Genomic DNA, 26161 nt, shown 5'->3' with positions numbered 1-26161 from the left:
AAACAGAATGAAAATCAAGGCTGTTACCGCGGCTCACTAGGCTAATCCTCTGCCTTGCGGCGCCGGCACACCGGGTTCTAGTCCCTGTCGGGGCGCCGGATTCTGTCCCAGTTGCCCCTCTTCCAGGCCAGCTCTCTGCTGTGGCCCGGGAGGGCAGTGGAGGATGGCCCAAGTGCTTGGGCCCTGCACCCCATGGGAGACCAGGAGAAGCACCTGGCTCCTGCCTTCGGATCAGCGTGGTGCACCGGCCGCAGCGCGCTGGCCGCGGCAGCCATTGGAGGGTGAACCAACGGCAAAGGAAGACCTTTCTCTCTGTCTCTCTCTCTCTCACTGTCCACTCTGCCTGTCCAAAAAATTAAAAAAAAAATAAAAAAGAAAAAAAAAGAAAATCAATCAGCACGAAATGCTTACAAGGGCAGGTGGGTGGCCTAGCGCTTTAAGTCACTGCTGAAGCCGCCTGCATCCCAGATCGGAATGCCGATTGAGTCCTGGCTGTTGTGCTTCCCATCCAGCTTCTTACTAAAACATCCTGGGAGGCAGCAGATGATGACCAAAGCACTTGGGCCCCTGCCACCCACATGGGGGACCCAGATGGAATTTCAGGCTCCTGGCTTCAGTCTGGCTCCTGTAGGCCTTTGGGGTGTGAACCAGCAGATGGATGCTCACTCTCTTCCTCTCTTTCTCTCTTGCTCTGTCTTTTAAGTATATGAAAATAAATGCATGAACATTAGACAATAAGGAAACCACTGTTCATCCAGTTATCTGGTCTGTTATAGAGAAAAAAATTAGACAACCAGATGGATAATTTCAATAATAGTAAGAATTACAGAATACAATTATAAGAAGAGTTAGAGAGACAGAGAGAAAGGTCTTCCTTTTCCATTGGTTCATCCCCCAAATGGCCGCCACAGCCGGCGCTGTGCCGATCTGAAGCCAGGAGCCAGGTGCTTCTCCTGGCCTGCCATGCAGGTGCAGGGCCCAAGCACTCGGGCCATCCTCCACTGCACTCTCGGGCCACAGCAGAGAGCTGGCCTGGAAGAGGGGCAACCGGGACAGAATCCGGCGCCCCGACTGGGACTAGAACCCGGGGTGCTGGCGCCACAGGCGGAGGATTAGCCTAGTGAGCCGCGGTGCCGGCCAACAGTTTTTTCTTTTTTAAATAGTTTATTTATTGTCATCTACTTGAAAGGCAGAGCAGTAGAGAGATCAAGAGAGAGAGAGGGAGAAAGAGGGAGAGAGATCCGTCCATCCAAATGCCCACAACAGCCAGGGCTGGGCCAGGCCAAAGTCAGGTGCCTGGAGCTTCATCTGGATCTCCCACATGAGTGGGAGGGGCCCAAGCACTTGAGTCATCCTCTCCTGCCTCCCAGGAGCATTAACAGGAAGCCGGATCGCAAGTGAACTAGCCGGGACTCAAACCTGGCACTCCAACATGGGAGGCGGGCATCCCAAGCAGTGACTCAACCTGTCCCATCACCACACTCACCCCAAAGCCTTGCGAATTGTTCTTTAACAATTTGGTTTAGTCCAGTTTGATGCAGAGAGTACAACTTCTTTGGAGGAATTCTGATCCATAAAATGCACGTTTGGCTCAGTGTCTGTGGGGAATGTTAGTTCTGTTTCCAATCTGGTGAAGGGAATTCCTCCCATCTCCCATCTTCCTTTTTTGGGCACCTTTTCGCTCTAATTTCTAGGATCTCCTTTGTCTTTTCTTGCAGTGGAACCCTGTGTTCTCTCTTGCCTGATTGGTATCTGTTTGGCTACATTATTTAATAAGTGAGAATTAGTAAAGAGATAAAGAACAAGATGGCACTAACATGTTTGCTGTTTGGGTTAGTCACAAGGTTTGCTTTTTCACTTGCAACAACCGAGGTGCAGCTGGAGGTCATTACATTCAGTGAAATAAACCAGGCACAGAAAGACAAATACTGCATGATCTCATTCAAATATGCAATCTGAAAAGTGGACCTCGTAGAAATTGAGGGTAGAATGGGGGTTAGCAGAGGCTGGGGAGAACGGTGGGGAGAGAGGGTTGGGGGAAGGTTGACTAATGGGCACTAAGTTATAATTAGATGGGAGTAAGGAGTTCTGGAGTTCTGTTGCATATTATGGTGACAATAGATAACGATCATGTATTTTTATACAAAGAAAAAAGCTAGAAGAAAGGATTTTGAATATTTTCACCATAACTAAATGATAAATGTTTGAGAAAATTGATACATATACATTGAATTTGGATATTAACTCAATGTATGCATTCCTGAAACATCACATAATACCCTGTAAATATGTAAAATTTTCATCTGTCAGCTAAAAATGTAAAAAAGTTTTGATTTTGGCTGAAATCAGAGAATATTTCCCTAAAATGTACAGAACATAATATGGGAGTCGGTGATTCCAGAGTTGACTAATTCAGTGTGGTCCCATAGAATCCCCGACACAGGGGTTTTTTCTCTGACCGTTTCCCTATCTCTGGTGTGTGGCGTTTTGTCTTCATGCTTGTGTCTCATCGTCACCAAAGGCTTCAGCACTCCAGGCAACACGTAGTCACAAAGCACACCGAGAGGAGGAGCAACAAGAGGAGGACCCTTTCCTGCCTTGTGTTCCTGTCTAAGGGTGGGAGAACTTCCCCGAGATGCCCCCAGCACACTTCCACTTGGAGTTCATTGGCCAAGTTTGGATCCCAGGCCTGTGCCTAAACTGATCAGCCAAGAGGAAGGAAATCACCCTGACTGTGGGAGTTGAGTTACAGGAGTATCTTCTCTGAGCGCAAGGCCATGGAAGATGGTTCTATAGGGAGAAACAGATAACCAACAGTGCCTGCTATACAGTAGGTCCCCCTCCACCCCATCCATGGAGGATACATTTCTTTTCTTTTCTTTCTTTCTTTTTTTTTGACAGGCAGAGTGGACAGTGAGAGAGAGAGAGAGACAGAGAGAAAGGTCTTCCTTTTGCCGTTGGTTCACCCTCCAATGGCTGCCGCGGCCAGCGCGCTGCAGCCGGTGCACTGCACTGATCCGATGGCAGGAGCCAGGTGCTTCTCCTGGTCTCCCATGGGGTGCAGGGCCCAAGCACTTGGGCCATCCTCCACTGCACTCCCTGGCCACAGCAGAGAGCTGGCCTGGAAGAGGGGCAACCGGGACAGAATCCGGCGCCCCGACCGGGACTAGAACCCGGTGTGCCGGCGCCGCAAGGCGGAGGATTAGCCTAGTGAGCCGCGGCGCCGGCTCGGAGGATACATTTCAAGACCCTTAATGGATGACTGAAACCATGAGTAGTACCAAACCTATATATACTATACTTTTTTCCTATACGTTCATACCTATGATAAACTTTTATTTATAAATTCAGCACAATAAAAGGTGAACAATAATAAGTAGAATAACTAGAACAATTACAGCAGTATACTATCATAAAAGTTAAGTGAAAAATCTCTCTCCCAGGGCCAGCGCTGTGGCGTAGTGGGTAAAGCCGCTGCCTGCAATGCCAGCATCCCATATGGGCGCCGGTTCGAGTCCCGGCTGCTCCACTTCCCATCCAGCTCCCCTGATAATGTGCCTGGGAACGCAGTGGAGGATGGTCCAAGTGCTTGGGCCCCTGGGCTCACATGGGAGACCTGGAAGATGCTCCTGGCTTCGGCCTGCCCCAGCCCCTGACATTGTGGCCATTTGGAGAGTGAACTAGAAGATGCAAGATATCTCTGTCTCTCCCTCTCTCTGTAACATTGCCTTTTAAATAAATGAATAAATAAATCTCTTTCAAAATGTCTTATTTGAGTGCATTCAGCCGTGTTGTGATGCTGTGAGATGATGCCATGCCTGCGTGATGAGAGACACAGTGATGGAGTGTTGGGATACTACAGAAGGACCGCTTGAGCGGAGCACTGGCTGCGCTGTAGGTCAGTCTTGTGTTTGAGACGGCTAACTAAGTGACGAACAGACAGGCAGTGTCGGCAGGCAGCGTGGAGACGCTGGACGCAGGGAGGACGTCTGTTTTTGGGGGGATGGGGGATGAGGAGGGACGGGGGGTGGGGGATGGCACATTTCAGGCTACTTGGAATAGCATGTGATCTAAAACTATGAGTTGTTTCTTCCTGGCATCTTCCACGTAATATTTTCAGAGCACAGTTGACCGTAGGTAACTGAAGCGGGTGATAAGGGAAACAACTACCTCTGCTACTTCTGAACCACGGCAAGCACAAAGAAGCAGCGGAAATGCTTAAAATAAGGTAAAAGTGGGAAGAATCCCTCAGCCGGTTTTCCGAATGCTTTCATAGAACAACTTCCAACTTTTGACATGGAAAGTCTTACGGGCAACTTTAAGTTTTGCTTTCAATTCATCTGCCTCCCTTACTTTTGGACAGCTGGCTACGAGGTCCTTGGACTCTAGCCAGTTTTGCAGTTTGGTTTACATTGTTCATCGTAAATACTGAACAGTGTGTGTCATGAGGGCTACACCTTGCCCGGACTTGATGAGGGGCGGTGCGTCACTGGGATCCCCAGGAGCTGCTCAGAACCCCCTCTTTCCTTACGCCCCGTTGTCCCCCCATTCTCTTCCTAGACCAGAGGACTTTGGGCCAGTGGGGAGGAAAAGCAGTATCCTTTCATCAGCCTGTGCTGACATTATCATCCAAATGCAGTAGATTTGCCTTCCAAAACTCACATCCCGCCTCTTCTCTCTGCCTCCCCGCATCCCCGCCTGGGCGTTCCCTTCCTGGAAGTGGAGGGGAGAATCAGTCTGCAGTCAGAATTCCTCACCGGGGTCCTCCTGTCATCATGTTAGCACCTGTGTGACCTCAGGCAGGGCAGGTTACTTTCCCCTTGCAAGTCTCTTTAAAAAAATAAAATTATTTGAGAGGTGTGTGCATGTGCACACGCAGACACACACACACACACACACACACACACACACACATGGAGACAGAGAGTTTCCATCTGCTAGCCCATTCCCCCAAATGCCCACAATGGGCTGAACTGAGCTGGGGCCAAACCAGGAGCTGGGCATGCAATCCAGGTCTCCCACGTGGCAGGAACCCAACTACTTGAGCTATCACGGCTGCCTCTCAGAGTGTGCGTCAGCAAGGTACTAGATCTGAATTTTCACAACTGCAAACACCATGTGAATGTCACAAGCCATTATTACGTATGGATGTATTATTTAGCTACACAATAAGACATTGAAATGGAAGCTTCCCAATGCTGTTTTGCACTAATACAAGAGATAAATTCCAAAGTGCATGTGGACACAGACTGATGGCTATGCTTTGAGTGCCCCACCAGAATCAGGCTGGGATCGCCATTGTGAGCTATTAAGAGAGCGGACACTTAATTTGACTATGGTCTTTGGAAGTGGGAATGTTTGAGAGGCAATTAAGGTTAAACAAGGCCATAAGGGCGGGGCCCTAATCCAACGGGACCGTGGCTTTTTAAGAAGAGAGACCTTGGCTAGGACACTCAGACCCTCTCACCATGTGACACCCTGCACTGCCTTGGGACACTGCAGAGAGTCCCCACCAGGAGGAAGGGCCTCTCCAGATGTGGCCGCCTGATCTTGAACTTCCCTGAACTGTGAGTTGAATAAATCTCTTTTCCTTATAGATTACCCAGTTCATAGTATGCAGTTACAGCAACAGAAAATGGACTAAGACACAGACTTTATTTTTTTTAAGATTTATTTATTTATTACACACAGAGAGAAGGAGAGGCAGAGAGAGAGAGAGGTCTTCCATCCACTGGTTCACTCCCCAAATGGCCTCAGTGGCTGGAGCTGGGCTGATCTGAAGCCAGGAGCCAGGAGCTTCCTCTGGGTCTCCCACATGGGTGCAGGGGTCCAAAGACTCAGATCATCTTCCACTGCTTTCCCAGGCCATAGCAGAGAGCTGGATCGGAAGTGGAACAGCCGGGTCTTGAACCGGTGCCCATATAGGATGCTGGCACTGCAGGCGGCAGCTTTACCCGCTGCGCCACAGCGCCGGCCCCAAGACACAGACTTTATAAAAGGCATTCTCAAATGCCCTCAAGAATTCTGATTCCAAAAGCACAGGGAGAGGGATGCAGGGGGAAGGGAGAGGAAATGAGGGTTTGGGAAGAAGACTTCAGAGAGGTCTCCGCAGTGCTTTCGGTACCCCTCCACCCCAGGTGGGGGGGGGGGTCAGCTGCCTTCTACCCTCAAACCTTGTGAGAGGGTACATCAAGAGGACCCTTCACAGGAGCTGCTATGCATTCTGTGCGGTGGGGAGCTAGGCTGGAGTCTGAGTTGAGACAGCTGGTGACAGTGGGGGAAAGGGACCACACCAGGATAGCCTAAACTTTTGCAAATGGGAGCCAAGGGAGCACCAGAGCCTGCCTGGAGCCTTCTTTGGTTAACCGTTCTGGAAATCCAGATCCACATCGCAGGGTGCACATCAGGTTCACAGCCTGATGCATTTTCACAAAGTGGACATTCCCCCACATTAATTAGCAGTATCTCAAAGGCCCCTGTATTCCCCGGTCAGTCCCCGCTACCCGTCCGGGTAACCAGTATCTTGACCTCTGATCGCACAGATTGGTTTTGTCTCTTTGTTCCGTATATGAATGGAAGCACACAGTGCGCTCCCTTGAGCGCCTGGCTTCATTTGCACAGCATCGTATTTATGAGAGCCATCCTTATTGTTGTATGTAATTGTGAATAGGTTATTCTCGCTGCTGAAGAACATTGCATTATGCGAATATTCCACCAGTTATTTATCCATTGTACCCTTAATAGATACTTGGGCTGTGCTATGGTTTGAACAAGTCCCCCCAAAGTTCATGTGCTGGAAACTTAATTCCCAATGCAAAGTGCTAGAAAATGGGGTCTAGGAAGCAGTGATTACGTGATGAGGGGTTTGCCTTCCTGAATGGATTAATATTGCTGTTGAGGGAGTAGGTGAGTTATCGCGAGAGGGGCTCATTATAAAAGTGAGTTCAGGCCCTCTCTTGCTATTTTGTGCTCTCTCGCCCTTCTACCTTCCACCATGGGATCATGCAGCATGAGGGTCCTTGTCCAGTACTGTGAGAAAGAAATTTGTTTCCTCTCTAAAAATTACCTAGCCTGCGGCCCTCTGTGAGAGCAGCCCCAAACAGGCCAGGACAAGGTAGTTCCCAATCGGTAGTTTCCAATGAATATTCACGGACATTCTTACACATGCCTTTTGGTAAACATGAATGTGGTTTTCTTATGAATATATTTAGGAGTGGCATTTCAGGGTCATAGAGGTGGTATTTATTAAAAAACAAAACAAAAACCTCTAGCAGAGTTCTAGGTCTTTCCCAAGAGAATTTTTTTGGAGAGAGTATGGGTTCAAGCCCCCACTCGCACCTCTCATTCTCTGCCCAAGAACCAGGGGACAAGCAGGGAGTGGTTGTTAGAGAAACATAAGAGCCGCAGTCAAAGGAATTGCACAAAGGCACCTCCCATGAGCCCCATGGAGGAAGCCACATGCCCAGGAACACGACCCGGCCGACAGAAGCGTTCTCATCTAGCACAGCATCAGTCCGGTCTTGACACCAGGGTGCAGGAGGGCAGCGGCTAGCCTTTGGGCTCTAGTTTTGGACACCTGCTTTGCCTCTAAATCCACGAATTGGCTGAGTGACCTTGGGAAGGTCATTCTTCCTCTGCAGGCCTCACTCTCCCCATCTTTCTGATGTGTGGCTCCTTTCCGTCCTGAACTTGGGTTTCCCTGTGTTCTAACCTCCCTGAGAACAGGAGCCACACAGCCTCTTTCTCCTGTACTCCTAGAGAATACTCCAGAGTCAACACTTACGAGCACAGTAGGCCACTGGACAACAGATGTCTTGTAATTTCATTTTCCAAAGAAAAACTGCTTTTATGAGTCCAGTGATGCATGTAACAAGGATTAAATTGGGGCATGAAAATTAACAACATGGTGTGCGTGTGCCTGTCCAAATACAGATGCTATACTGCATGCCACTTTATGGAAAAATTCATTTCCATTCCAGTCACACACAACTGATCTTCTCCAAAGGAACACAGCAAAGACCATGTGTGCATTATAAATTTATCGTCACCCTCTTATCAAAGGTCATTAGGTAACTAGAAAATCCCAACCTAGATGCACACCCTTCTGTTCATCCGAGAACTTGTTTTAGCATTTCGCTACTACCTTGTTCCTCATACTTAGCATTTAAAGGTTATATATAGAAAAAGAGACGACTCCAGACATTCTGCAGTCACCGTCTGGAACGGCATTATATTTCCACAGGATAGTCTCACTCAGGCAAAGAGAAAGCAGTTTTACTGGGGAAGGAATTATTCCACTGTGCAAGATTAGCCAAGCAACGAGAAATCACACTGTGTGCTCTTTTCACCGGAGTTCGTTAGGACCCTGTTCATGCTTGAAACGCGGGGCTGCGGAGGGAGAAAGGCTGTTTCCCAGGGACGCTTTCGGCAGGCAGGTGAGCCCCGATGTGATTTTGTTTCCCAGGAAATTCTTTCTGGAATTCCCCTGGACTTCCCTGACTTGCTTCACCCACCAGCAAGCTTGGTTCCTTGAATGCATTCCCTTTAGCCAAGAAAAACCGAACTTGCCTTCTCCCCACCCCCAAGGGCCTTAAAGGGAACTGACTACGCCAACTGGGTGTTGTTCCAAAAGTTTGCTGGCAGAGAATTCAGAACAGATTTTCTTCAGTTCCATATGAATGACTTTGGGCCCCCAGCTGGCCACCAGAGCCTTAACGATGGTCAAGAGACTAGTTATTGGGGAGAGTGGTATTCCCTATGATACCCACTCAAAGCAAGCTCGCTCTCTCTCACTCTCTCACTCTCTGTCTCTCTCTCTCTGTTTCTGTCTCTCTCTCTCTCTCTCTCTCTCTCTCTCTCTCGCCTACTCCACCTACTCCACTCTGCTTGTAACTTGTGGGAGTGAAGTGTGCAGGACAGGAAGAGGAGCTGGCAGGCACCCAGAAGGCTCAAAGTGGAGGCTGGGGTTTCCCAGCAGTGACAGGAAGGGGAAGGGGAACAGAGCAGGGATAGGCCCAGCCCTGAAGCAGGGGACCCAGCTGGGAGTGTTTACAGCTTCAGCTGCATTGTGGAGGAAAGTCCCAGAACAGAGGGGTGATTTTGCTCGTGAGACATTGGTGACTTGGGCGGTCACAATTAAGGGACTGTTCCAATCAATATACAAGTGATACCACTGAATCCTAACCTTTCTTTCTGCCTTAAAAAAAATTTCCATGGGCTATTTCAGATATATGGAAGGTATACAGAACAATAGGACACCCAGCTTCAGATACCAAACATCTCAGACGCAATTGGAGCCCTCTACAGACCAATTCTCAGTCTCGTTCTCTCCACCTCTGAGACAACAAGACATTTGGTGTTATTATTTTTATGTGGATTTTTATTCTTGTATTACATATAGATCACACATGTATATATATTATAAGTCTTATGTAAATTACATAGTATCATAAATCATTAGGGATATATATTTATGCAGATTTATAATATTTTGACACGTTAAAAAATTTTCTAGGGGCCAGTGCTGTGCCATAGAGGGTAAAGCCGCCACCTGCAGTGCCAGCATCCCATATGGGGGCAGGTTCAAGTCCTGGCTGCTCCACTTCTGACCCAGCTCTCTGCTATGGCCTGGGAAAGCAGGGGAAGATGGCCCAAGTGCTTGGGACCCTGCACCTGCATGGGAGACCCAGAGGAAGCTCCTGGCTCCTGGATTCAGCCTGGCACAGCCCTGGGTCATTGTGGCCACATGGGGAGTGAACCGGCGGATGGAAGATCTCTCTTCTTTTCTCTCTGTCTTTCCCTCTCTCTGTATAGCTCTGACTTTCAAATAAATAAATCCTTTTTTTTAAAAAAAGCATTCTAAATGGTAGTGCACTGCATGAGAATACTTCAAGAAGTCTGTGGAAACATGAAAATTAAAAGGTTTAAAACAAATTTGAAAGCTGTGCGTAGCTTTTTCATAATATACATGTCCCATGAACTCTTGGAGGACTGCTCATTTGTGTCTTTCTGCCATTTGCTTTTTTTTTTTTTAAGATTAATTAATTTATTTGAAAGGCAGAGTTACAGAGAGGCAGAAGCAGAGAGAGAGAGAGAGAGAGAGAGGTCTTCCATCCACTGGTTCACTTCCCAGATGTCTGCCATTTGCTTTTTCTCTCTGCCACTGGGTTTGAAAAATTGGCCCATGCTAGTCATGTTAACTGCTGTCTAGTACTCCCTTTCTGAACAGGTACTCCTTTCCAGCCAGCCAAACTCAGGGCCCGTCCAGGCAGGCCCTCACTCCTCTTTCCTGCCTCACGCAGGATGTTGGAGTCTTTCTTTTTTCAAAAAAAAATTTTTATTTATGTCTTTCCATTTCATCTTAAGGGCAGAGAAACAGAGAGACAAGACCGAGAGAGATCTTCTTCCCTCTACTGGCTCACTCCTCAAATGCCTGCACCAGCCAGGGACTCCATCCAGGTTCCCCACATGGGTGGCAAGGACTAAAGGTCCACGGAGCCGTCACCTGCTGCCCTGAGGCTGTGACACGTCAGCACGAAGCTGGCCCTCAGGAAGAACCAGGATTCCAACCAGGCAGATGCAGACACCCCAAGTGGGGACTTAGCCACCTCGTCAATGTCCCGCCCCAGATGTTGGATTCTTAATTCATAACACAAAGCATCCACACAGTCCAGGTGCCCCACCCAAGCCCTCCTTCCTGGGCCTCAGGGAAAGCTGCCATTTGAAATGGCCGGTTGCCTGATGAGTACGGGTTCAGAACATTATCCGGCCTTGAGAGAGAACCTGTCCTTGCTGTGGAATAAGGGATGACGAACTGCCTCCAGCCCTGGTGGCTGAGTGAGTCACAGCCCAGGAATCCCCTGCCTCTTCCCCCTGGAGGCAGTGCAGGTCACTCTGTCAAAACGCTCACCCTTTAAAAGGGGAAAGGAATCCTCAGAATGTCAAGTAACAGAATCACAAGATACACGAACTGGAAAAGGACCTTGTCCCTACCTCCTCCCCTGACACCCCAACACCAGCCAGGCCAACCATGTGCGACTTCAGGAGCGCAGGATCTTTGTAGAAGAGGCAGAGGGCGAAGACTTGAAAAGCAGCAGAGGCTGGGCATCACCTTAGTGGTTAATCACTGGTGTGCAGAGCCACCTCTCACTCAGCTCAGCTCAACCCAGCTCAGCTCGCCCGGGCAGGGGACCTCCCGGCACTAGGCTGTGTCCCAAGATTTCTGGCACTCAGTTTTCTGGCCTGTGTCAAGCATTCTTTGAGAATTGCCTGGCCAGTCAAGTGCCAGCACCTGCCCCATTGTTCTTAGCAGGGTCTCTGAAGTTGGAAAAGGGCTCCTTAGCATTCTAACAGACAGCTTTGACCAGTGATGCCCAAAACCAGACACAGCCTCTCTGCCCTCTGCTTCTTGAAGATTACATTAGAGTGAATGATGCTATGAGCAGCTTTAGGAAGGTCAGGGAGGGCTTCCTGGAAGAGGCGAGGCTTGGGCTGCTATGAGAAGCAGAAGTAGGTGTTAACACAGCGAAGAGGGCAAAAGGAGCTTTGCAGAAGCAACAACATACATGAAGGACAGGAAGATGGCCATGTGTCCAAAGCATGGCACACGGACTTGCCGTGGATAGGTACCCAGGCCTTGGCTTCCTCTGGTAGCAGGTCCTAAAGAACAGAGGCCATCAGTGTGGACTGAATGAGAGGCAGAGGAGCAGTCAAAACAGGGGCCCCAGGAAATGACCCATCTGCTTTGTGTTCCTTATTTCCGCTCTCTTTAGCCTTTTCTGCCTTTACAGTCCACCCCCTCTGCCCAGCGCATTAAAGCGCCTTTCTATTTTTGTAAACTGCATGCTGCCTGATTCATAGATTGCTATTAAAAGTCAATTAGAGCTTTAAAAGCTCAATTTGCTGAAATGTTGTTCTTTGACAGGTGCCTCCCAGGCAGGTAAAGCCAGAGCAAGCATCTGCCTTCTTTTGTTTACACGTGTGCCCTTGCACAAGTACTTGTACACCTGCTTCAAGCAAGATCCAACACCTAGGGGCCAGTGTCGTGGCCTAACGGGTTAAGCCTCCACCTGAGACGCCAGCATCCCATATGGGCAGCGGTTTGAGTCCCGGCTGCTCCACTTCCGATCCAGCTCCCTGTTAATGTGCCTGGGAAGCCAGTGGAGGATGGCCCAAGTATGTAGGCCCCTGCACCCACGTGGGAGACCCGGATGAAACTCCTGGCTTCAGACCAGCCCAGCTGCAGCCGTTGTGGCCATTTGGGGGAGTGAGCCAGTAGATGAAAGATTCTCTCTCTCTTTCTCCCTCTTTCTGTAATTCTGCTTTTCAAATCAATAAAAATAAATCTGTAAAAAACAACAGGTTAAGTACCTTGTGATTCCTTTCCCTCTCCCAGGACCATCCTCTGAGATTTCGTTCACCCCCTATGTTAGCCAGCTTCTCATTACTTTAACTAAAATCCTCACGAGACGTCTTTTGGGAAGGAAAAGGTTTATTTTGCCTTACAGTTTAACAGTTCAAAGTTCAGGATCAGTGGCCCCATTAGTCTGTTGCATGGTGGAGGCTCCCCATGGCAGAGCAGGTGCCAAGGCGCGAACCCCTTGGTGAGCCAGGAAGCAGAGAGAGAGAAGCTAAGCCGAGACAGAGCTTAAATAAGCAACTACATCAAGTGCACTATCTCCTGAGGGCAAGCTCCTAGTGACCTTGCACTTGGCCCACCTGTGAGACGCCATAATGAGACCAGGTCTCCACCATTAATCCACCGTCCCTTAACCCTTCAGAGTTGAAACATCTGCGCGAGTTTGAGGACTCAAGTTCTGCTCACCCTTAAATTAGCAGCGGTGCCTGTTGAGTCAGAAAAGCTTTGTAGCAGTGGTCAGAGCTTCTTTGGCCAGTGACCAACCACCCCGGCTTGCCCAGGAGTTTCCTCTTCTAGTTCTGAAAGCCCCGTGTCTTGGGAAATCCCTGAGACTCGGGCAAGGTAGGATGGTTGGTCATTCTGTATCCTGGCTCAGACCTGACATTAGCGCATAGTCCAACCACATTTCGCCACATGGAGCTGTCCGAGAGTTTATTACTGGGAAATCTGGGTTTGTTGGAAAGAACGTCCTTTGATTCGAATGTATGTGAACATCCGGGAAGCACTGCCTCAGAGTGCTTGTTCTCAAACGCCATGCCCAATGGAAGCACCTGGGGAGTTTTTAAACCTACTAATGCCCAGGGGGCGGGTGGGTTCCAGCGCTGTGGCATAGCGGGTAAAAGCCGCCGCCTGCAGTGCCGGCATCCCATATGGGATTGGCTGGTGGGCACCCGGCTGCTCCACTTCTGATACGGCTCTCTGCTGTGGCCTGGGAAAGCAGTAGAAGATGGTCCAAGTCCTTGGGCTCCTGCACCCACATGGGAGACCGGGAAGAAGCTCCTGGCTCCTGGCTTTGGAGAACAGAGCACGTTGAGGCCAGAAGGTGGGGTGTGCTTGGATGACTGTTCACATCTAGCAGTCTGCATTTCCTCCCCTTCTGCTAGTCCTCTTAAAAATGTTAAAAGACGATAAAGTCTAGTACAACACTGGGCCAAATCTTCTTCCCCGATTTGCTCTGATTTTTTTTTTAAAGATTTATTTATTTACTTGAAAGTCAGAGTTACACAGAGAGAGAGAGAGAGAGAGAGAGAGAGATCTTCCATCTGTTGGTTTACTCCCCAATTGGCCGCAATGGCCGAAGCTGTGCCCATCCGAAGCCAGGAGCCAGGAGCCAGGAGCCAGGAGCCAGGAGCTTCTTCCGGGTCTCCCATGCAGGTGCAGGGGCCCAAGGGCTTGGACCATCTTCCACTGCTCTCCCAGGCCACAGCAGAGAGCTGGATGGGAAATGGAGCTGCCGGGACATAAACCGGTGCCCATATGGGATGCCAGCACTGCAGGCAGCACAGGCCCCCGACAAGCTCGGATTTTATGGGGTGCTATACTGTCATGGTCTGCTGAGCCACACCCGGCCCCATTTCTTTTTGGTCACAATAGCGACTGTGCCCTGCCCAAGTCTCATTAGCTCTGTGAACTTCCCCCAGCTCCCTGTGCCTCTGCACTTCGATCCCATTCGTAATTGGTATCAAGCAGCCTAACACTCTATACATGTTGACTTTTACTGTTCTCTATTTTGTTTTTATTCTGCTCATCAGTGCCTCTGCTGTGACAGGGACAGAGGCCCAATCAGCCTGGCTTAAATGAAGAGCCAATGCATGGGCTCTTAGGACAGACAAGAGCAGGCACACTGACTTCGTCCAAGTAGGGTTGGATCCAGGTGTTCCTCTGATGTCATCAGAAAGACACGTTACAGCTCCTTCGCTCAAGGCCGATTTCCTCTGCGCAGGCTTCAATCCTGGGAAAGGCTCTCTGCACTTGGAAGTGCAAATGGCCACGCTAGGTGTGGTAGGTTGAGGATTTCATTTAATTCTCATAGCACTTTGAAATCCCCACCGGATAATTATATGTCACATTATGCCCGGGACCTCAATCAGCCACATTTGAAATGTCGTTGAAAATGCCAGCCACATGTTACAGAAACTCAGCCCCATGCAGAGGCAAAACACAACAGAGAACACAGGCAAGCCCTAGGAACACAAAAGATGGGAACTCAAGCCCTCACTTTGATCTTTTATGAATGCCGGATACCACGCCATGAAGGACTATTCCAAGTCCAGAAGCATCCCACTCACTGGTCAGACATCTACTCACCGCCTACTATGCAGCAGGCACCACGCTGGGGGCTCGGGTGGGGGAGACCTAATCCCCGTCTTCACCATCTCAGAGGGTAGCAGATGAGACGCATCTAACGAGCACACTGCAGTACGGCAAAAACTCCTGTGCAGCTGTGGGCTGAGCAGGTGCCCGGGGGCGCAATATTTAAGCACAACTGTGTTGAGTGTTTTCTAAAGGTGCCCTCCAGCTTCATGTGTCTGCTGTTATTTTTTTCCCCCTCTCTCTCCCTCTCTCTCCTATTATAACAGGAGCATTTAGCCCTGTGGGGATGTGGGTGGACTCCAGCTAAACCCACTTACAGATCACCTTAGGAGTTCTTTTTTTCTAACAGCAAAAGCAATTTCCAGGGCCACCGTATAAAATTACTTCTGTGTGTTCCAGAGGAAAATCACTTGGAATGAAAGAAGCCAAGGCTTGTGATTTGTAGGGAGAATGGAGAGTGAGTGCATTCGATGAGGGTGCTAAAAGGTCTCAGATTTTGGTCAAATGGCCAGAACGGGAAGGAGAAAGGCCTATTACATCAGAAAGTTCATTTGAATAGCCCATATCCAAAATGTAGAGCGCAAATAGATACCAAGAGAAGGAAAGTGCTTTCGTTTCTTTTGTTACTCAAGTGGAACCCAAATGAGCTAACCCTTAGGTATCTTTTTTTTTTTCCTAAAATTTATTTCTTTAAAATGCAGAGAGACACAGAGAAGAGAGAGAGAGAGAGAGGGAGAGAGATTGATCTTCCATCCACTGGTTCACTCCTTAAATAGCCACGATAGCAGGATCTGGGCCAGGCAGAAGCCAGGAGCCTGTAACTCCGTGCAGGTCTCCCACATGGGTGGCAGGGGCGCAAATACTCGGGCCATCTTTTGCTGCCTTCCCATGTGCATTAGCAGGGAGCTGCATTGGAAGCGGAGCCGCTGGGGCTCGTTCCAGCACTCTGACAAGGGATTGCCGTGTTGCAAGCGCTGGCTTAACCTGCTACGTCACAATGCCAGCCTCACCTTTGGTGTCTTAACGCAGCAAAATTAATGAGAATCACCTGGGGCCATTTTTAAACATCAGAGCTGCACGTTGAAATGCTTACATGTTACAATGATAGCATCGGGTTAAAGAAATACTGTTAAACTTTATTTCACCTGTTTCTTGTTACTTTTTAAAATGTGCCAGAAAATTGAAAATTACATATGAGCAGAGTTCAAAAAGTTCATGGACCATGAAATTAAAAGATAAGTTTGGGGCTGGGTTTGTGGGGCAGCGGGTTAAGCCACCGTTTGCAATGCTGGCATCCCAGTGAGTCTTGGCTGCTCCGCTTCTGATCCAGCTCCCTACTAATGCACCTGAGAAGGCAGTGGATAATGGCTCAAGTGCTTTGCTCTTCCTCATCTATCTCTTTATCTGTCAGTCCATCTATCTATCCATGAATCTACCAGCCTATCTACCCATTATCCATCTTCAGATGGGCTCTGGCATCTGAAATCTGTATTGTGTCTTACCTCTGTGCCTCTTATTAGCTCTGTGACTGGAGGCAAATTAGCTCAACTTCTCTGAGTTCCTCCATTCCTACACGATGCAGATGATGCTATTACCTGCCTACCAGTCATCAAATGGGGATTGAGTGAGTCAAGTCTGAGAAATGTGAGGATGGAAAATATACTGGCCCATGTTCAAAGGTCCGTAAATGGTGACCATGGCCATGCCCAGGGACAAGGCCACATACAAGAGATTAAGAAACATAGCCCTTTCCTGGGCTGATCTGCTGTGCCCAGGGTGGTGTTGGCTCTCTATTAAGTTAGAAACCAATATTTGACAAAGGATTGCCATCCAGAATATTTCATTTTCTCTTTTTTTATTCAATTGGAAGGTGGAGAGACAGAGAAATGAGAGACAGATAGATAGAGATCTTCCAACTGCTGGCTCACTCCCCCAAATGCCCACAACCACCAGGGCTGGGCCAGGCCAAAGCCAGGAGCCAGGAGCTTCATCTGGGTCTCCCATGTGGGTGGCAGAGACCCTAAGTATTGGAACCATCGCATGCTGCCTCCCAGGGTGCACAGCAGCAGGAAGCTGGAGTCAGAGGGAAGCCAGGATTCAGACGAAGGCCCTCCGATACAGGATGTAGGCATCCGACATGGCGTCTCACACACTGCGCCAAGTGCCCTTCCCTAGAATATATTTTTTAAACATCTCTCAAAACTCAACAGTAAGAGGACAAACACTCCACTTAGAAAATAGACAAAAGAAGAGACGCTTCACCGAAGAGGACATACAGACAGGAAAGAGGTGCAGGAGGAGAGGCTGAGTGTGATTAACCATTAGAGAAACACAACGGAACATCCCTGTGGACTAGTGCTACACGCGTGCTTGAAGGCCTACACATTGAAAATAGTGACCACACCAAGTGACAGTGAGAAGGCAGCCAAACCGCACCACTCACACATTGCTGGCAGGAATGGGGCAAATAGTCGGTGAGTTTCTTTTTTTTTTTTTTTTTAAAGATTTATTTTATTTATTTGAAAGATGGAGTTACAGAGAGAGGTAGAGACAGAGAGAGAGGTCTTCCATCCGCTGGTTCACTCCCCAGATGGCCACAATGGCTGGAGCTGGGCTGATCCAAAGCCAGGAGCCGGGAGCTTCCTCCAGGTCTCCCACGTGGGTACAGGGTACCAAGGACTTGGGCCATCCTCCACTGCTATCCCAGGCCATAGCAGAGAGCTGGATCAGAAGTGGAACAGCCAGGACTAGAACCGGCACCCATATGGGATGCCAGCACTTCAGGCCAAGACTTTAACCTGCTGCGCCACAGTGCCAGCCCCGAGTTTCTTTAAACATTAAACATATAGCTTCCATACAACCCTGCAATTGCACTCCTGAGCACTGATCCCAGAGAAATGAAAATTCACATCCACACGAAGACCTCGCCACAGATGTTCACTGCAGCTTTATGTGTAATCGTCTAAAACTAGAAGCAGCCCAGCTGTTCGTGACAGATGAATGGTTAAACACACCATGCGATTTCATCCTATGGAATTCCACAGCACCTAGTAGTCTTTTACTACTCAACAATAAAAAGCAATGACCTGTAAGATGCCCACAACACCCTGGATGAATCTCCAGAGAACTATACTGAGTGAAAAAAAAAAAAGAAATCCAGAGGGTCTGTGTGACTCCACTTTTTTGGAAATGACAACATTTTAGAAATGCATGGGGCTGGCACCGTGGCATAGCATCCCATATGGGCGCCAGTTCGAGTCCTGGCTGCTCTACTTCTGATCTAGCTCTCTGCTAAGGCCTGGAAAAGCAGTAGAAGATGGCCCAAATCCTTGAGCCCCTGCACCCACATGGAATACCCAGAAGATTCTCCTGGCTCCTGGCTTTGGATTGGTGCAGCTCCAGCCATTGTAGCCATCTGGAGAGTAAACCAGCAGATGGAAGACCTGTCTGTCTCTCTCTCTGCCACTCCCCCCCAACTCTGCTTTTCAAATAAATAAATAAATCTTTAAAAGAAAAAAAAAAGAAATGCATAAGTTAGTGGTTGCAGGGTGGAGCACAGGGGCAGGCAGGAGATGGGCATGGTTATAAAAGGCCACAGAGGGGGCTGGCGCTGTGGCACAGTGTGTTAACGCCCTGGCCTGAAGCACCAGCATCCCATGTGGGCGCTGGTTCTAATCCCGGCTGCTCCACTTCTGATCTAGCTCTGCTTTGGCCTGGGAAAGCAGTAGAAGATGGCCCCAAGTTAGGCCCCTGCACCCATGTGGGAGACCTGGAAGAAGCTCCTGGCTCCTGGCTGTTGCGGCCAATTGGGGAGTGAACCAGTGGATGGAAGACCTCTCTCTCTCTCTCTCTCTCTCTCTCTGTCTCTCCTCTCTCTGTGTAACTCTGTACAGTACCTCTGGATGCAGAGGCTGGACACCATCCATTCCTAGTCTCCTTCAGCCTCCCAGCCTCCTCCCCTTAGTTTCGAAATTTCTTGCCCTGTTTCTACGATTACAAATCAACATCTTACAAAATTGGCTCTCTGGTGCAGCCCACCGTACAGGGTCTCTGAACACAAGACAAAGATAAGTCATGTATCTCCCCCTACAGATAAGACCTTGATGTTCAGTCTTGTCTTGAGGGAACCTGGAACCTCAGACCCTGAGCAAAAAGTAACCACCACCTGCATGCAGCCCCCAGACCGACTGGAGCCCACGTTGCCATCATCAAAGTCCCCTAAGGGACACGATATCTCCCACCCATCAGAGGAGGGCCAGGAACACTGCAGACCAACCAAGAGCTTGGACATGAGCTGAAGGTGCCCGTGTCAGCCCCAGCTTCCGTCTGGAAGAGGCTTCACCCTCAGGGAGCCCGGGTATTAGGCAATAGCTCCCCTGCTCGCTGCTCTGGGCTCTGCAGTAGACACCTCCTTCCCCCACCACCCTGGTGGCAGTGACCGGCTTGCTGCTCACTGGGCCAGGGGTACAGTTTGAGGGCGTTCTGTAGCAACTCCTCCAGCCGCTTTGGGGGATGTTCTGTAACATTAACATTGAGGGAAACTGGGCAAATTGTACAAGGCTCTTTCTAGTATTTCTTACTACTATGTGTAAAACCCACAATTATCTCAATAAAAACATCTAGAAAAACATGGGGCGAGTGTTGTCGTGCAGCAGGTTGAGCTACTGCCCATGACATTGGTATCCTATGTCAGGGGGCCACAGAACACACCAAATACCAGAATAAGGGGAAGGGTTTATTGGTGGGGAAACCGGACAGACCGGAGGGAAGGGGCGAAGAAGGGAAAGAGGGAGGAGAGTGTAAGAGAAAGATTAAGAGAGAGAGAGAGAGAGACAGAGAGACAGAGAGAGAGAGAGAGAGAGCCACGTGTTCAGGAACAGGTGCTGTTAAACCTTTGGGGGGAAGGGGCCGGCGCCATGGCTTACTTGGTTAATCCTCCGCCTGCGGTGCCGGCATCCCATATGGGCACCGGTTCTAGTCCCGGTTGTTTCCCTTCCAGCCCAGCTCTCTGCGGTGTCCCAGGAAGGCAGTGGAGGATGGCCCAAGTGCTTGGGCCCTGCACCCGCATGGGAGACCAGGAGGAAGCACCTGGCTCCTGGCTTCAGATCAGTGTAGCTCCGGCCATGGTGGCCATTTGGGGGGTGAACCAATGGAAAGAAGACCTTTCTCTCTGTCTCTCTCTCACTAACTCTATCTGTCAAATAAATTTTGGGGCCAGCACTGTGGCGCTGCAAGTTAAAGCCCCAACCTGCAGCGCCGGCATCCCATATGGGCTCCGGTTCGAGTCGCGGTTGCTCCACTTCCAATCCAGATCCCTGCTAGTGTGCCTGGAAAAGCAGCAGATGATAGCCCAGGTCTTTGGGCCCCTGTATCCACGTGGAAAAACTGGAAGAAGCCCCTGGTTCCTGGCTTCAGATCAGCTCAACTGCAGCCATTGCGGCCATTTGGGGAGTGAACCAATGGATAGAAGACATCTCTCTCTCTCTCTCTCTGTCTCTATTTCACCCTGTAACTCTGTCTTTCAAATAAATAAAATATATTAAAAAAAAAAAAACCTTTCCGGGGGGAGGGTGGGCAGGAAAGTAGAATCAGTGAATCCCATTAGGGTGGGGGTGGAGCTGACACCGGTGGTTAGGCCATGTGGTCAGCTGGCTTCCAGCAATGGTTGCGGGGCTAGAGCCTAGGATGGTGTCGGGGTGTAGCTTGCACCCTAGATAAGACTGTGCCATTTTACTAACATCCTATATCAGAATGCTGGTTCAAGTCCCGGCTGCTCCACTTCTGATCCAGCTCCCTGCTAATGTGCCTGGGGAAGTAGCAAAGATGGCCCAAATCCTTGGGTCCCTACCATCCAGGTGAGAGACCTGGATGGCATTCCTGGCTCCTGGCTTTGCAGTCATTTAGGGAGTGAATTAGCAGATAGAAGATCCCTATCTCTCTCTGTAACTGCCTTTCAAATAAATAAACCTTTGCAAACATTTACAAATATATATCTCATGGCTGGCACTGCATCCCATGTGGGCACTGGTTTAAGTCCTGGCTGCTCCACTTCCGATGCATCTCCCTGCTAAGGTGCCTGGAAAAGCAGCAGAAAATGGTCCAAGTGCTTGGGCCCCTGCACCCACGTGGGAGACCTGGAAGAAGCTCCTGGCTCCTGGCTCCTGGCTCCGGTTTGGCCCAAGTCCCGGCCATTGAGGCCATCTGGGGAGTAAAACAGCAGATGGAAGATCTCTCTCTCGCTCTCTCTCTCTCTGTCTCTCCTCCTCTCTCTGTAATTCTCCTTTCAAATAAGCAAAAAATTAAATCTTAAAAAAATAAAAATATGTATTTCTCACAAAGCAAACGGCAAATCTGGAGGCTGTTACCCTGCTCTGCAAGAAACTGCAAAGTCCCATCCCCTACACACGATTCTGTTGTTTGTTCCTGTGCACATCCACTGTGGTGCTTCGTATTTGCAGTCGGTCTCCTGGACCACACTGAGCTGCTTCGAGATTTATTCCTTGTAGCCTTAGTGCCAGCCCCATGTCAGCCTCAATATGCTTCGACTGGATTAAATTATTCAGCTCTATGTACACCAGGGAGTTGGGCATAAAATAAATCTTCAATGCTTTTTTTTTTTTTTTTTTTGCCTTGAACTAGGTTGTCGAGCGGTGCCTGAAATGTCTTTTTGCTTTGTTTCTCAGGCGAGGCAGCATGCTGCTCACCAGGAGAACGGTAATGAGTGTGGAGGCATTTCCGTCGCATGTCGGTCCTCCCTGGAAGAAGCTATGAGTCATTAATTGACTGTCGATTTAATAGTTTTTCAGGGTTGGGGGGAGAAAACCAGCTAGTACATTTGATTTCAGAAATGTTACAAGCCCAGGTCACGGTGCCCCCTTTGACTCCAGGAATGATGGCAGTGAAAGGAAAGGGATGTGGCAGTCTGCAAAGCTGCCTTTTTGTCCCTGGAGACGCTGACTCGTTTCCGGAATTGAATACCGCATTGCAAAAAAAATGAAATTTCCCCAAACACGGGAGGTAACCAGCGGCGAAAGGGACATGTCAGAAACGAGTGAGTGACACGACGCGAATAAGACAAATCTGAAGTATTTTCTTAGCTAATAGTACCCGGTAAAAGCCGTGGCTGGGAGGATTGTGCGTTCCTGCTAGCTGATGCCGCTGACAGCACGCTGTTTGGACAGAATCCCCCGAGCTGCAGCGAGAAGCAGCACAGACAAAAACGTGGGGGAGGGGCGGCGACTCAGCCAGAGCCTGTAACTCCGGCAAATGGAAAGAGAAAATGGCTCTTTCTGTGCGCCTGCGTTCTCTCCCATTGTCTTTCCAGATCCAGGCCTCCTTAGGGACTTTGTTCAAATCTTCCAACGCCGTCCATGTTACTAGCTCGGACCCAAAGAAAATCGCCCCCTCCCATCAGATGATTTGCTAGTTGCTCCCAGAAAGGGCCTCTGGCCCCTTCCAAAAAAACTCACCTCCCGGGCCAGCCACACGTGCCTGACATTCCTCTTTGGCCAAAGGAATTCTCCTTTCCAGTGTTTGCTTTTAAATGCAAGTCATCGCGGAGTGGGGGTGCGACTTCCTGTCAGCTCAGTTTGTCAGAGATAACCCATGGATTCGTGCACGGAGAAATATAACACAAAATGAAAATTGTACGAACAAAGGACCGAAGGAGTTAAGGACTAGCTCAAAATACAACTGGCGTATTGCTTATTTCAAGCTGAAATCACTTGGCGGAGCGGCAGCTTCAGAAAGGGCCAGCCAGCCTGTCTCTTGCTACACGCAGCAAGCCACAAAGATGCTTCTGGCGAGTTGTCCTACACACACCAAGGCTGGAAAACTGCCTTGATCACCAGAGGCTGCTTCCCGGGTCTGCAGTGAACCCGAATTAACAGACTCCTTAGGAACCGCGTGACGGCGCGGCAGGTTAAGCTGGGGCTTGTGATGCCAGCAGCCCCTACCTGACTGCTGGTTCAAGGCCAGCTCCCTGCTAATGCACCAGATGATGGCCTTGGTGCTTGGGTCCCTGCCATCCGTGTGCGAGACCCGGATAGAGTTAATGGCTCCTGGCTTCAGCCATTTGGGGAGTGAACTAGCAAGTAGATCTCTCTCTCTGTCTCTGTCTCTCTCTCTCATCCCCCTTGCTTTTCAAATATATAAATAATTAATGTTTAAAAATCGCAACAAACTCCTTGAAGTAACCCTTATCTTCCCCTAGGTTATCCCCTGGCCCCGTACATCTCCGACTGATGCCCAGGAAGTACCCCAGCCCAGAGATCCATTTGTCCCTCCAGCTGTTCACAACTTTATCGTTCTTTGTCTAAAAACTATGAAAACATCACACTTTTGTCATTTCTGCAGACTGCACATTTTTTAGTTTTTATTTTTTTAAAGATTTATTTTTATTTCTTTGAAAGGCAGAGTGACAGAGAGAGAGAGAGAGCTTGATCTTCCACCCACTGATTTACTCCCCAGATGGCTGCAACGGCCAGTGCTGGACCAGGTCAAAGCTAGGAGCCTGGAACTCCATCCGGGTCTCCCACATGGATGGCAGGGACCCAAGCACTTGGGCCATCTTCCACGCTGCCTTCCCTAGCACATTGGCATGAAGCTGGATCAGAAGTGGAGCAGCTGGACTCGAACCTGTGCTGGGATATGGGATGCTGGCGGCGCGAGCGGTGGCTGCAATACCATGTCAAACCCAGACTTCACTCACTTACGAAGATCCCCATGTGTGTGTAACTTTAATAAAACTCTCCTGTGTTTCTCTTACTAATCAGCCTTGCATGAATTCGGCAATTGGGTTCCTTGGTCTAGCCAAAGAGCCCACTTGCAAACTGAGGGGGTGGGGTACTGGGATCTCTTGCTCCCCTCTGGGACTGCATAAGGGAAGGTGACCTTTACAGACTGGGAATAAAGAATAACTTCCTGTGGATCCGTGTTTTCTGGCATTTGCTGAACAAGGCTGACCAAGTGCAACAATTTTAAGGTGAAGTTCAATTCCGCACCTATTGCCTTTCAGGCACTGGACCAGGGACCCGAGATACAAAGACACAGTTCCTCAGAATAAAGTGCAGGGAATAAAATACACAAAAGACAAGCATAATTTAAATGCTAAGTGCTAGGCTAGTGTTATAGGCATAAGTCTCTCATTTTTTTATTCCAGGGTCTTGCCTCTGCGGAGACAAGAATTGCAAGCAGAGGCGTAAAGGCAGCGCACAAGTGAGAGCAGGATTTACTTCCCAGAGAGAGAGTGAATGCGTACTGACCCCAAGTGTGGGCCACCCGGCTCGGAGAGCTGCCTAGGAGGAGACAGCGTGGGACGGGCCAGAGAGAGCTCCGAAAGCAAGGGCCAGAAGCCAAAAGCAAAAATAGTACCCATGTTTTAGCACCCCCTTTTATGAGGTAGGGGGTGGTGCCCAACTTCAAACAGGGTGGAGTTTAGTGTGCGCAAGGCTTTCTAAAAGTTTCATGGCTCCATGTGGAGTTTAATTTCCACGTGGCCCTAATGATATCTCCTCTTTCTTGATCCCAGATGAGACAGGTGTACTATGCAAAAGCAGGTGTAATGGACAGACAGAAGGGGTGGAGTTACAACACAGGGCTGGCAGAAATTGATTCCAGTTCACCTATCCCTTCCTAATCTTGCTGGCAAGTTCCCCCATGTGTAAAATGGGACATCTAATAGGAACTGAGGCAGGTAGTCAGGGAAGGCTTCCTGTAGGAGATACTAGTAAGCTGAGTCCTGAAAGGTAAGTAGGCATGTCCGGGGGAAAATGGACAGAGAGGTCAGGTATCTAAGGGAGCAGGAACTGCATTAGCAAAGACATGGAAGTAGGGAGAAAATAAGCCTCACGCTATATTTGCGGTAGCCTTGGAGATGTGGTGGCTACTTAGTTCTCCCTTTAAGCCAACTTGCTACAAAGGATGCCTTTGGATGACAACTTCCGGAGACCTCACTTCCAGGATCCGTGATTGCAGGGCCTGCGCTGACATCGTGGGCTGAGCCGCTCTCTGCCTGCAGTGCCGGCATCCCACATGGGCAGCAGTCCGAGTCCCGGCTGCTCCTCTTCCCAGTTGGCTCCCCGCTATGGCCTGGGAAAGCAGTAGAAGATGGCCTGAGTCCTTGGGCCCCTGTACCCACGTGGGAGACCCAGAAGAAGCTCCTGGCTCCTGACTTTGGCCTGGCCCCGCCCCAGCCTTGCGGCCATTTGGGGAGTGAACCAGCGGATGGAATTCGCTCTCTCTGCCTTTCAAATATACACACACACACACACACATACATACATACATAGAGGATCCATGATTGCATTCCGAGCACACTTCTGGTGTCCTCTCTCAGCCAATGAACAAGCAGGAACACTAGAGCCGAGCCCTTTCTTTCTGCTGTGAATTTCCTCAACAAACCACGTTTCCCCTGGGGCACGTGGGCAGGCTGGCCAAGACATTCCTCAGGCCCCTCCTACCCAGGTCTTCTCCCTTCCTGCCTCCTCTCCTTTCATCACCACTTGAAGGCTCTGTCTGCCTTAGCCCGGCTTCCTCTGCCCTTTCTCCTTGGTGGTGTTTTCCTGGATGAATCCCTTCCCCAGCCACTTCTGTCCTGGCCTCTGCTTTTCGGAGGCCCTGAGCCGACACCATGATTAAGGAGCTGCCAGGAATCAGTGTTGCTGGAGGGTAAGTGGGAGAAAGGAGACACAGGAAGAGTGGTCCTTGTATAAATAAGGAGCTGAACAACAATAGGGTCATATTTGTACTTTATAAAGACCTTTGGGACTAGCATTGTGGGGCAGCAGGTAAAGCCACCATCTGCAACACTGGCATTCCACATGAGTTCCAGTTTGAGCCCCCGGTGCTCCACTTCTTTTTTTTTTTTTTTTTTTTTTTTTTTAATAGGCAGAGTTAGATGGTGAGAGAGACAGAGAGAAAGGTCTTCCTTCCGTTGGTTCACTCCCCAAATGGCCGTCACGGCTGGCACACTGCGCCAATCCGAAGCCAGGAGCCAGGTGCTTCTCCTGGTCTCCCGTGCAGGGCCCAAGCACCTGGGCCATCCTCCACTGCACTCCCTGGCCACAGCAGAGAGCTGGACTGGAAGAGGGGCAACCGGGACAGAATCCGGCGCCCCGACCGGGACTAGAACCCGGGGTGCCGGCGCCGCAAGGCGGAGGATTAGCCTAGTGAGTCGCGGCACCGGCCCTCCACTTCTGATCCAGCTCCTTGCTAATGCACCTGGGAAAGCAGCAGAAGATGGTCCAAGTACATGGGTCCCTGCCACCCATGTGGGAGACCCAGATGGAGTTCCTGGCTGCTGGCTTTGGCCTGGCTCAGCCCTGGCCATTGTGGTCATTTGGGGTGTGAACCAACAAAAGAAGACATCTCTTTAACTCTGCGTTTTAAATAAATGAATAAATCTTTAAAAAAAAAATCATGCTACAGTTT

At 49.6% G+C, this 26161-nt stretch overlaps 1 long non-coding RNA gene across 2 annotated transcripts in view; it reads right to left on the bottom strand.

Annotated features, from left to right (window-relative positions):
• Nucleotides 1-5653: 5653 nt before the first annotated feature.
• LOC108178726 (uncharacterized) overlaps nucleotides 5654-26161 on the bottom strand; it is a 104541-nt gene continuing 84033 nt past the window's right edge. Inside the window, exon 5 of one of the 2 annotated variants that reach the window (XR_011385704.1) lies at nucleotides 5654-5878. This is a non-coding gene — a long non-coding RNA (uncharacterized lncRNA). Of the gene's footprint in view, nucleotides 5879-23102; nucleotides 24821-26161 lie in introns of those variants that run through there. The other variant, XR_011385703.1, reaches the window with a different exon arrangement.

This window comes from Oryctolagus cuniculus, chromosome X (genome assembly GCF_964237555.1).
Source record: "Oryctolagus cuniculus chromosome X, mOryCun1.1, whole genome shotgun sequence".
In the NCBI taxonomy this organism is placed as follows: domain Eukaryota; kingdom Metazoa; phylum Chordata; class Mammalia; order Lagomorpha; family Leporidae; genus Oryctolagus; species Oryctolagus cuniculus.
This window is presented reverse-complemented; position numbering and strand designations above follow the sequence as displayed.